The 12,384-nt window shown below is 40.4% G+C and overlaps 1 long non-coding RNA gene across 1 annotated transcript; it reads right to left on the bottom strand.

The window, feature by feature from the left end:
* Positions 1-2,479: 2,479 nt before the first annotated feature.
* Positions 2,480-3,365, bottom strand: LOC121496542. Its single transcript, XR_005989263.1, has 3 exons — positions 3,106-3,365; positions 2,751-2,864; positions 2,480-2,627 (listed from the first exon to the last, which is right to left on the bottom strand). It is a non-coding gene; the product is annotated as an uncharacterized LOC121496542 (long non-coding RNA).
* Between the last annotated feature and the right edge of the window lie 9,019 nt (positions 3,366-12,384).

The raw sequence follows: 12,384 nt of genomic DNA, 5'->3' as shown, positions 1-12,384 counted from the left end.
GATAAAGGAGAAGAGGGTACTAAAAATGTTTCAGAACTAGGGAATCCTTCTGGGGGTGCAAACTGGTTAAGTAACACAGATCTTGGGACAGGTGGAGGGGACAAGCTTTGGAGGGGAGCAGAGATACATCTTTCCAAACTAAGAAAGAATCCAAATGTAAGGTTGACACAAGAAGAAATTCACACAGGGAGCTTCTACTTTTCTTTGCAGAGAAAGAAATAAAGTTACTACCCCCAAAAAATGGGTCTGGGGGAAGAACTGATGATTGAGAAGAGGGTGGTTTGGGAGTGTGGAGAAGAGTAAGGAGTAGCCACCAACTAAAGTATGACAGGAAGTCAACAGGGAACCAATGGCTGCCCCAAAGGCCAGGATGAGTTAAACACCGTAACTCTACAGTCCACCCATGCGCAAAGGACTGTTGGGCCATGGTTGTCTTGTTGTTCAATGCAGTCTGACATTTACCAAACCACAAGAATGAGATCTCTTTTCCTTCTCCCAGTAGACACGTAGATGCACACAACATGATCCTTTGTCATTAGTTTCCCCCCCAAAAATGAGTGAGTAGTAACCAGAGGACTATGATCATAACTGCAACAGTCTCCTCATGCGTCCCCCTGGCTCTGGCTCTTGTACTCTTTCCCCTACACATCTCTCTGCACAGAGCAGCAGAGTCATCTTTTAAAGGCATGAATCAGATCCTACCACTTCTTTGCAACTCTCCAGTGGCTTCTCATCACACTTAGAAAAGAAATCTCCAGTTTCCATGTGGACTTATGGGCCTTGCATGAACTGCCTCCTGCCCCTGCCTAACTCAGACTCTCCTCCCTGCTGTGCCCCAGCCACACCAGAGCAGTACCTTGGCGTACAGGACTCTTACCTGCCTTGAGATGTTGACTCTCCCCACTCAGTTGGCCCGGAATGCACTTCCCCCAGTCCTCATGGGACTGATTCTTCCTTTTCCTTTACACCTTAGCTTAAATGTTACCTCTGCACAAAGGCCATTCAGTTATGATCACCTCAACCTACATGAATTATCTGCAGAGTGCTAGTACCAAATATTTTCCTGCTAATTTTTTTACTTATTTATTGTCTTTCTTCCTCACAATGTAAACTCCAAGGAACGAAGATTTTTGTCTCTTGTTCACTGTCGTATCCCCATTCCTAGCACAATGACAGGTATATACTAGGTGCTCAATAAGTGATGAATGAATGAATAAATTTTTCTACCTTATTCAACTTAATTTCCATCGTTATTTTTTTCTCAATGTGTGCTTAATACTTAGTAGGTATTATACAATCCAATTTTCTTAATTTGATTTGCTTTATTAATTTTAGTTTGACACGGTAAGTACAGCACATTGTTTCTCTTTTCTACAGTTCTGCAACCGTTGGGATTATCATGCCTGTGATGTTTCCTAGGGAGCTGAGTCCAAAACCTGTTTTGTTCCCTTGTGACACAACCTTCTCATTTTCTGCCCCAATTAATGGCATTAAAAGGGAAAAAAAAATCTTTCTTTGTAGCCATTTCATATGCAGAAAGTCAATGTTTTGTCAGGAACCAGTTTGGCAACAAACAGCTTTGGCAACTCTGCCTCAAGGCCTCCAGAGTCTGCCCTACACAAGGGACAGTAAGCCCTGGCCTGTGCTGGGAGTGGGGGAGTGGGTGCAGCCCCTCTGCAAGAGCACTCAGGCTGCCAGGCTAGTCCTGGACTTCTCCTTAGTGACAGGGAGCTTCCCTTCGGTCCCTGAGATGATGGCGTAGCCTCTCCTCTGCCGTCTGTCCAGCCACAGCCTGGTAAACACAATGCTCTGTGATACACCCAGAGAAATTGAACTGACTGCTAGGTAAAGAGTTAAATAAGACATAAAAATGAAGTAATTCTGCACTATTGCAAAGATGAATCTAGGAGCAGGAACCCAAAAAGCAAGTGTATCATCATAAAAATGAAATAGGGTGGATCTCTCTCCTTAGACCACCTTTCTCAAAGTGATTGATGCAGCTTTGCTGGGTTCTCACACAGTATAATTAATATGTGTCACTCCTAAAGGGACATTTTACCTGCCTGTACCATGAAGCCTCTTTATATTTAGCACTATGCAATTATTAATTAGCTCATGCACGAGTCCCTGAGTTAGTGTCATTATCTCTGCTTTGCAAACAAGGAAAAGCAAGGGTGTTGGTGCCTAGACTCCAAACAGTGTGTTGCTGGGTACAGTGAAGAATGTTGGAGGGGTCCCTGGGTGGCTCAGTTGCTTAAGCATCTGACTTTGGCTCAGGTATTTCGAAATCCTGGGATTGAGCCCAGGGGCTCACGCTCAGAAGGGAGTCTGCTTGACTCTCCCCTCTCCCTTCCCCCCACAACCTATGCTCTCTCTCTCTCTCTCTCTCTCTCTCAAATAAATAAATTAAATCTTTTTTAAAAAAGGATCTTGGAATTCCTCACTCTCAGACTGAATTTGGGTTTCCTGAACTGTGGAATCAATGTACTGGATTATTGAAGACGGCCAAATGGAAATGCTCCAAATACATGTTGTTCTTGCAGTATTTTGGCTTCACCCTTGTGCTTTTCCACATGAAAGGACACTGCTCTCTCTGCTTGGCATCACTGGAAGCTGGATGCAAGGGACTGGCAAGAAAGGAGGAGTGAGGCGTGATGACATGGAAGGGAAATGTATCGTATGATTTCTGGTCTTTATTTTTATTTTTTATTTTTTATTTTTTTGATTTCTGGTCTTTAGAGAGAAGTTACCTGAACTAAGCTTCTGGAGGATGTCCGTGAAGTCTGAAAGATAGGTTGCTCATCACAGAGCAAGGCTAATCTGATGCAAATTGGCCTCCCCTTCCAGAATGTTTCTGGTAAATCCTACAAGCAAAGAACAGACAAATCTTATCCTTAAAGGAAGTATCCCAGGACCAGAATGATAGAACATAAATGTGTGGATCTTCTTTGCAGACATTTCATAGGTACCTGCCTTGTCTGTCAATAGGTAACGCTAGCCTGGTTTCTGCCTTCAAACTTCTATGGGATCATGCCCATTTTAGTCTTCTCTATAAATTATTTGAAGGACCCCAGAAACATCTGCACCAGATGAGTAAAGAAGTACCTGGGGCTTCATTTCTGGAACATCACATCCCAAGAGTCCTCCTAGGGGAGTGCTGGGCATGATCTCTTGAATGCAAGTTACTCTCCTAAGAAGTCAGCAGTGCTGACAGCCTGGTGACTCATGGGTTGTGAGGGGTGTGGCTCAGCTGGAAGTAAAGAGGCAGCCTCTGGCCTATTTCAGTTCTCCAAGCCTCCCCCCTCCCAAAACATGCTTCCTCCCTATTGTGCCCTGCTTATGCCAGGCACTCAAAAAGAAAAAGAGCCCTGTTTATTTGCAGGCCGTGGACAAAAAGGATAGAACAAAATTAGATAATAAGATAGATAAAAAAAGATAGAATCTTTCACCCCCTATTTATGATCTTTGGTCTGATTTAGGGAGAGAAGTTTAATAGTAAGTATCAAAACTTTTTTTTTTTTTTAATGAAGCAAGCTTTATTCCCAATGTGGGGCTTGAACTCATGACTCCAAGATCACGAGTCCCAAACTCTGCCAGCCCAGGTACCCCCCCACCCCCAAATCTCTTTCAACAGATTGGGCTGACCAATAAAAAGCTCACTGATTCAGGATATTTTAAAGCAAACATATTTACTCTGGACATTAGGCATTATCAATATGGCTTTAGCTCCCCTTTTGTAGGGATATAAAAATAACATAGTAATCCATGAAAATTTTTGTGAACATAAGCTGAAACCTGCTTTACATTTTTCATCAGAAATGGAATTTGAAAAAAATGTTCCATATAATATTTTTTTCCTTCACAGAATTATTAGGGTAAGAACAGCTTTTGTTGAATTTTTGTTTCTTTTTGAGTTAAATCTGAGACTCTCATGAACACTAAATATATGTGTTTGTGGAAATATAAATTACTTAAATATTTTAGGGAATTGGATGTTTATTTTTTAAATTTTTTAAGATTTTTATATATTTACTCATGAGAGACACAGAGAGAGAGAGAGAGAGAGGCAGAGACACAGGCAGAGGGAGAAGCAGGCTCCACACAGGGAGCCCGATGTGGGACTTGATCCCATGTCTCTAGGATCAGGCCTTGGAATGAAGGCAGCACCAAACCGCTGAGCCACCCGGGCTGCCCGGAATTGGATGTTTAGAGCTGAGTTTCAACACTTAGCTATCTGAAACCTTGGAGAATGCGTTGTTCTAGGCAGCTGACTTTTACAGATGATTTAGTGTCTATCTTTGTAGGTTAGAAACTTAGAAAATTATACTGATTTGAATAAAAACTGTCTAAAGATATGCTTACTTATTTTTGTTTTTCTCTTAAATAAAACATGCTAAACATTATTTAGCTTTTCCTTGATTAAGCGTAATTATTATGAATAACAGCTTTTTAATGAAAATACAGTAGTGTTCTCAGAGTTTATTGAAGTGTGTGTTCTATCTGCAATTCCAGTAAATTATCATTTGTGTTATTTTACACAGTTTTTTCTAGAAGTTCCCTTCTTGTTACCTGTAATTTCTTACTTCTGTCACTGCGTACTTTAAAAAAAGTCTTTTAAAATGTTTAAAGTGTTTCAATTAGTTTATGTTTGGAAATTAGCTAGCAATGCTCATTAAAATGTAGTATAAAGGAATAATAAATGGGCTTCTCCAACCTTACCTATTCTTATTAACAAAAGTTTTTCTTGTTATGTAAATTTAAAAACATACTCAAAAGTAGAGAGAATAGCATAATGGATCACCACATCATCATACTTCCATTTACACATCACTCAGTTTCAACAATTACCATTCTCTGGGTAATCCTGTTCCTTCTGTACCTCCCCTATTCTCCATCCCCACAGCTGGATTTAAAGCCAGTCCCAAAATCAGTATGAATCCCAACACCATGTTTAGCTTAATACAGATACAGATGGTTACATACCGGAATATTTAGATATACATATCAGTTACTATACATATTTGTTTCCTTGCTCTGTCAGCACAGAGGGCCTAGAATCAATGATACTTCAGTAGCAACAAACACACCTAGAAGCCAGATCTGGGTTTCTAATACCATTCTCCAATTACATGTACCAGGACTCTTTAGAAAAATGGCTGATTGTAGGACTGGAGCCCAAAATATGCAAGATAAACCTGGAGTATCTTGTGGTGCCAGAATGTAAAAAGTCTCCCCACAGACACGCACACACACACCCACAGATAGAGGTATGTCAAAAGGACATGGGGCCAGCTGAGAAAGCTCCAATTGCCAAAACTGGAACAATTAGAGCCACAAAATATAAATAAGTATTGCATTAGAACTCAAAGTATAGAATAAATATCTCTGAGTCCACATTCAGGGATGTTAGATAGAAAGAAATGATTGAATATATAAGTAAAAGAAAGAGAAGAGATGAGTCTCCCATGGAGAAGATTGGTTTTATCCTCATGATGTCCCTTAACGCTTGCCTCCATCCCTACTGCTTAGCAGTAAATAATAAACCAATGCTTAGAACTTGATTAGATTAATTTTGCAGGAATATTTCACAGCTAATGCTTTATACATACTATTGAGTTGTTTCACAAATGTTCTTTTTCTATGCTATATTCATTGGCATCATCATCCTGATCCATCCTTTGCAAAGCCTTTCGCCTAACAGAAAGATCCCCAGTTGGGATCTTTCTAAAACAACTTTATGGGATGCCTGGGTGGCTCAGTGGTTGAGCATCTGCCTTTGGCTCAGGGCGTGATCCTGGAGTCCTTAGATGAGTCCCACATGGGGCTCCCCGTAGGAAGCCTGCTTTTCCCTCTGCCTGTGTCTCTGCCTCTTTCTGTGTCTCTCATGAATAAATAAAATTTAAAAATAAATAAAACAACTTTCCCACGTCAACTTATTCTGAAAAACAGTTCATAAGAAAGGCAGGATAAATGCTTGATTTTTTTCCCCTCCTTTATTTACCAGTTTTCAGATAATGATTTGTTGCTTTTTAGGAACTTCCAAATGTGGCCAGTTGGTTGTCTGTTGTCTGTGCTGTGATTGCAACTATGTAGGGAAAATAAAAAGTGAAAAACACTGATTTATTAGGCTTATAAAACACCGGTGGACTTTTTTTATCTATAAAAGTATATGTTTGTAATGTTGTTAAGCAAGTCAATTCCAGAAGAGGGAAGTAGCAGAGGGGACTTCCATTTCCAGCACTGGTGATTGGCACTGGCAGATATAAGGCACAAGCAAGAGAGAAGAAAGGAAATAAAAACAGGTGATATATGAAGCAGAAATGAATAAAAAAGTAGAGGGGAAAACAGAAAGGTGGAGGGGATGAACACTGGAGAGATGTCATTGGCAAATATTGTGCGCTCTGGTCATGTTTAATTGCTGCCCTCTGTTTTGCCATCTCTTTCCTGAATTCTTTCTGTAACTTGAAGGCTAACTATTAATGAGCAGAATAAGATTGAATCCTGTTTCTTGACTTTTTTCTTTTACTTATATGGTACATTAGATGATCTTCCGGACATGTGATTTCAAAACATGTGTTGGTCTGTTGTAATCATGGGCACCAACCGTGAAGTGGACTTGTCCTACATACACTGAGATGAACATGTATCTGCTTATTCACTGAGGAAGCCAAATCATTAGGAGTTTACATATGATTATATCTTTATAAGAAGAGCTTAGAAAAGATAAAGAATACGGTTACATTTGCCAAACTACACCATGACTCAGAAGCTAATTTGGAGGATTGGAAAAAGCAGAAGGATCTGTCTTGCTGTTCATCAAGTAATGTATCTTTGATCATTTTTTAAAAAAATGGTATGTTCCTATATTACCAATTGTGACTGTGACACCTTTGCCAATGAGTTTTTTTTTAAAATATTTTTAAAATTTATATGAGAGAGAGCAAGAACACAAGCTGGAGGGAAGGGCAGAGGGAGAAGCAAGACTCCTTGCTGAGCAGGGAGCCAGATTCAGGGACTTGACCCCAGGACCCTGAGATCATAACCTAAGCCAAAGGCAGCTGGTTTACCCCTTAACCAACTGAGCCAGCTAGGCACCCCAGCCAATGAGTTTTTAGTATAAGCCATCTTATTGTTAAACTACTGGTGTGTTACTAGGAGTAATTATAGTATATAATAATTATACGAGGAATAATGTGCAAATTTTTTTTTAAAGATTTTTATTTATTTATTCATGAGAGAGAGAGAGAGAGAGGCAGAGGGAAAAGCAGGCCCCATGCAGGGAGTCTGATGTGGGACTCAATCCCAGGTCTCCAAGATCACACCCTGGGCTGAAGGCGGCGCTAAACCGCTGGGTCACCAGGGTTGCCCTAATGTGCAAATTTTTATAATTGTACTATGTATTTCTCTTTTTATGTACTTATACATTTAAGAAGATAAAACTAAAAAAAATTAACTGATTTTTTTTTTAATGTCACAAGGGTTCTTACTTTTTATTTGGTATTTTGAATGAAGATAAAAATTCTGAATGAATTTATCTTAAGAAGTAAAAAAAAGAGTAGATTCAGCATCTCTGCTTGACCTGGGCAAGAGGCCTCTCTTTAAAAAGGATCCTTCTTTGCCTATCCCTGAGGGCAGGCCCTGCTGCCAGGGTGTGTGTCCCCAGGTCTAAGAGGTGGCAGGGAGTGTGCTCCAAGCTTAGATGTGTACATTGTCCGCTGGCAGACGTGGGAGGCCACTGGTGGTGTAGAATGGAGGCAGAGGAGGGAAGAGGAAGAGGAAAACCTGGGCTTGAGGTCACTTAAAAGGTGTATTTTTTTTTTTAAGATTTTTAAAACTTTACTTATTCATGAGAGACAGAGAGAGAGGCAGAGACACAGGCAGAGGGAGAAGCAGGCTCCATGCAGGGAGCCCGACATGGGACTCGATCCCGGGTCTCCAGGATCAGGCCCTGGGCTGAAGGCGGCGCTAAACCGCTGAGCCCCCGCGCCCTCCCGGGGCTGCCCTAAAGGTGTATTTTTAAAAACAAGACGTTAGAATATGCTTTATCTAATAGTTTGTTAGCTTCGCTTATAACTTTAAAACATGTAAATTTATAGCATGTGACCTTCCATTTATATTCTTGTTCCCCTTTTGCCACTGATGTTGGGGGGCAAACTTGAGTGGTTTTTACAACAAAACAAAAAAGATTGAGTTCCTCTGTTCTTTTTATGTATTTCTTTAAAGGTTTTATATAGTCATTTGACAGAGAGAGAGAGAGCGCACAAGCAGAGGGGGGAGAGGGAAAAGCAGACTCCTTGATAAGCAGGGAGCCCAATGCAGGGCTCGATCCCAGGACCCTAAGATCATGACCCGAGCCGAAGGCAGAAGCTTAACCAACTGAGCCACCCAGGCACCCAAGCTCCTCTGTTCTTATGTTCTGAATTCTCTTAACCTATTACTAAATGCTGTAACAGCTTATCTTCAAATTGATTCATCGACTTTTTAGGTAAAAGGTTCTACCTAATGATATATATCCCATAGCTTTTAGGTTTTTAGATAAGTATATAAAATCACCCCAAACATATTATTTTTAAAAATATTTTATTTCTTTATGTTGGCAAATTGAACACCAATAAAAAATAAATTTATAAAAAAATTTAAATAAATAATAATAAAAAATATATTTTATTTGTTTTTTCATGAGAGACACACAGAAAGAGGGGCAGAGACACTGGCAGAGGGAGAAGCAGGCTCCCTGAGGGGAGCCCAGTGTGGGACTTGATCCCAGGACCCCGGGATCACACCCCGAGCTGAAGGCAGATGCTCAACCGCTGAGCCACCCAGCCATCCCACCCCAAATGTTTTAAATTGCCATCTCTTCAAGAAGAATATTGGGGGAGAAGGAAGAAAACAGAAAAGCCACCAAAAAAAAAAAAAAAAATCAGCTCTCAATACTTGGTTCTTTATATGTTTAAGGCATAGAGGAAATGTTTTTAGTCTAAAAAAATGTTCCCTGCTCTAAAAGAGCTTATAAACTGGATGGGAAAGCAAAAGGAATCTGCGAAATCAGTGTTACCGGTAATAAGTGCTTTCAGAGAAGGATTTCTGGAAGCCTGGGTCACAGGGAGGCCTCCAGGCTGGGCCTTGCCTGGTGACTCAGAATCGGATAGGCGCAGACAGATGAGGTGATATCCTGGGAGGGAAAAGCCACATGGGCAAAGGTACAGAGACAGGCGAGCACCACCTATGTTTGGGAAACTGGGGACATACTAATTTGGTCAGAATGGATGAATTGTGTAGGTTCACAAAGGCAAGTGGATTTGATATAGCGTGCTGTCTGTTTAGGGTTCTGGAAGTTGGGGCTCGACCCTGAAGAGAGTAGTCACTGAGGGTTTCTGAGATACAGATGATGGGATGAAATCCATGATTTGGGAAGAATGAACAAATGGCTGTGTTCAGAGGGACTGGCAGAGGGAGACCAAGGGCAGTCGGACCATGGAGGTCCTTGGCTCATGGACTAGAGAAGAAGCCAAGAGGCTGGCATTTTGAAAAGAGATCTGTGTTCTTTCACGGAACTTAAAACATTTCCTGATGGTTTTCAGAGATATTTCCAACAATTTCCAATGGGAACGAATGATTGGTGATGGGGTATAATGGAATAATACAAAATGAGCACCCATGTACGTAGGATACTCCCCACACTCGTATCTCATGTCCTTCTCATGTTCTCTTACGTTTACCCATCTGCTTCTCTAAAGGAAGAAAAGGTAAGCACCACCTCACTTGTGTTCCAAGCAAATCAAGGATCTTCCCAAAATTTAACAGTGGAATGTAATTACATAAACCTTGTTTGTACAGAGCATAGGAAAGTGTCTTTGGCCCCAAGTAATGAGAACATGTTACTTTTTTATATAAAAATGTCACAAGGCACCTAGGTGGCTGTCGGTCAAGCATCTGAATTAGAGTCCGGTCACGGTCTCAGGGTCATGGGATCAAGCCCTGAGGCAGGCTTGGTGAGGAGTCTGCTTGAGACTCTGTTTCCCTCTCTCTCTCTCCCCCTGCCCTCCCCCTGCTCACACTCTCTCTCTCTCAAGTAAATAAATAAAATCTTTAAGAAATAAAAAAAATTTTTTTCAAATGTCAAATGGGGTGGGGCAAGCATCATGGAAAGCAGAGAAAGATATTGGACCCTGGGAAGTCTGTGAGCTAGTTCTCATGATGTTCCTTCTACCGAATGGCTCTAGGTCCTGGGGCAATTCATGTGTCCTTCTTGGACAGCTTCACTTACGGAGATTAAATTCTATAAACTCCAAGGCCCTTTCCAATTCTAATGTTCTATAATTATATAAGTTAGATCTCGCACCAAAAGAACATTTCATAAAATGGATTTCTAATGCACTTTGAGTTGGACTCTCTGGTCAAGTTTCCTGGTGGCTATGACACCAACGAATGACTCAGCTATGAATTTATCTATGATTAATTTGTGGGAAACGTGACATGGAGATTGTTTTCTTTTTTATTTATTTATTTATTTATTTATTTATTTATTTATTTATTTTTAAAGATTTATTTATTTATTCATGAGAGACACAGAGAGAGAGGCAGACACTCAAGCAGAGGGAGAAGCAGGCTCTCTGCAGGGAGCTCAATATGGGACTCCATCTGGGATCGCAGGATCATGCCTTGAGCCGAAGGCAGACACTCAACCGCTGAGCCACCCGGGCATCCCTGGAGATTTTTTTAAATGCTGATTGTGTGTCAAGGTTATTAGCTCTGTCAGTATGTGAAATTATATTCCCCCCCACCCCACTGAATCACTATTAAAAATAGGTTAGCTTATAGATGTAATTAATTAAATGGATAATATTCCTTCTATGAACTTTTCAGGGACTGCCCATGAGGGACAAGAAGTGAGGACAGTTCTCTATGTAGAGCCACAACTACCTTTGTAAAAGCTGAGACACAGTGTTGGTGAATTGATTAAAGCATACATCCTGGGGCCACCTGGGTGGCTCAGTTGCGTAAGCATCCAACTCTTGATTTTGGCTCAAGTTCTGATCTCAGGGTCATGAGATTGAGCCCCACATCAGGCTCTGCACTCAGTGGGGACCCTGCTTGAGATTCTCTCTCTCCCTCTCCCTTTGACCTTTCCCCGTGTCTCCCTCTCTTTAAAATAAATGAATAAATCTTTAAAAAAAAAAAAACATACATTCTGGAGTCAGTTCAACTTGGGTTCAAATCCAAGCTCTGCCCTTCAAAGCTGTATGACCTTGGACTAGTTACTAGTTTTATGCTTTAATTTACCAAATCTGCCTCATTGGATTATGGAGATGAAGCAAGGTTGTTACATGTAAAGTGCTTAAATCCCACCCAGCACAAGTAAATTTGGTGAAGTAGTACAATTATATTTGGTAAAGTATATTATCAGTATCATTATTATTAGACAAGGCAAAATTTTACTTTATTAATTTTTTAAGATTTTTATTTATTTCAGAGAGTACATGCACGAGAGGGCAGGACGGGCAGAGGCAAAGGGAGAAGCAGACTCCCTGCTGAGCAGGGAGCCCTGTATCAGGCTTGACATGGGGCTTTTTTCTAGGACCCCAGGATCATGATCTGAGCTGAAGACAGATGCTTAACTGACTGAGCCACCCAGGCGCCCCAATATTTTGTTTTTTATTTTTCTTTAGTCAAAAAAACTACTTTTTTTTTTTTTTTAAATGATGATGAGTGTACTCTTTAATCCCCATCATCCTTTTCAGCCATCCCCCCCAACATCTCTGGCAACTATCAGTTTGTTCTCTGTAGTTTAGAGTCTATTTCTTGGTTTCTCTCTCTCTCTCTCTCTCTCTCTTTCTTTTTTTCCCTTTGCTTATTTGTTTCTTAAATTCCACATGTGGGTGAGATCATATGATATTTGTCTTTTCTGACTGACTTATTTCACTTAGCATTATGCTCTTTAGCTCTATCCATGTTGTTGCAAATGGCAAGATTTCCTTCTTTTTGTGGCTGAGTAATTTATATATATATAATATATAATATTAGTATATTAGTATATATAATATATATATAAATATATACCACATCTTATTTATCCATTCATCTGTTGATGGACACTTGAGCTGCTTCCATAACTTGGTTATTGCTGATAATGTTGCTATAAACATCGGGGTGCATGTATCCTTTCGAATTAGTGTTTTTGTGTTCTTTGGGTAAGCTCCCAGTAGTACAATTACTAGATTGAAGGGTAGTTCTATTTTTAATTTTTTGAGGAACCTCCACACTGTCTTCCTCAGTGGCTGTACTTAGTTTGCATTCCCACCAACAGTGTAAGAGGGTTCCTTTTATTTTTTTTTTGAGGGTTCCTTTTAATCCACATCTTCCCCAACACTTACTGTTTCTTGA

The sequence above is a fragment of the Vulpes lagopus genome, chromosome 1, assembly GCF_018345385.1.
Source record: "Vulpes lagopus strain Blue_001 chromosome 1, ASM1834538v1, whole genome shotgun sequence".
In the NCBI taxonomy this organism is placed as follows: domain Eukaryota; kingdom Metazoa; phylum Chordata; class Mammalia; order Carnivora; family Canidae; genus Vulpes; species Vulpes lagopus.
This window is presented reverse-complemented; position numbering and strand designations above follow the sequence as displayed.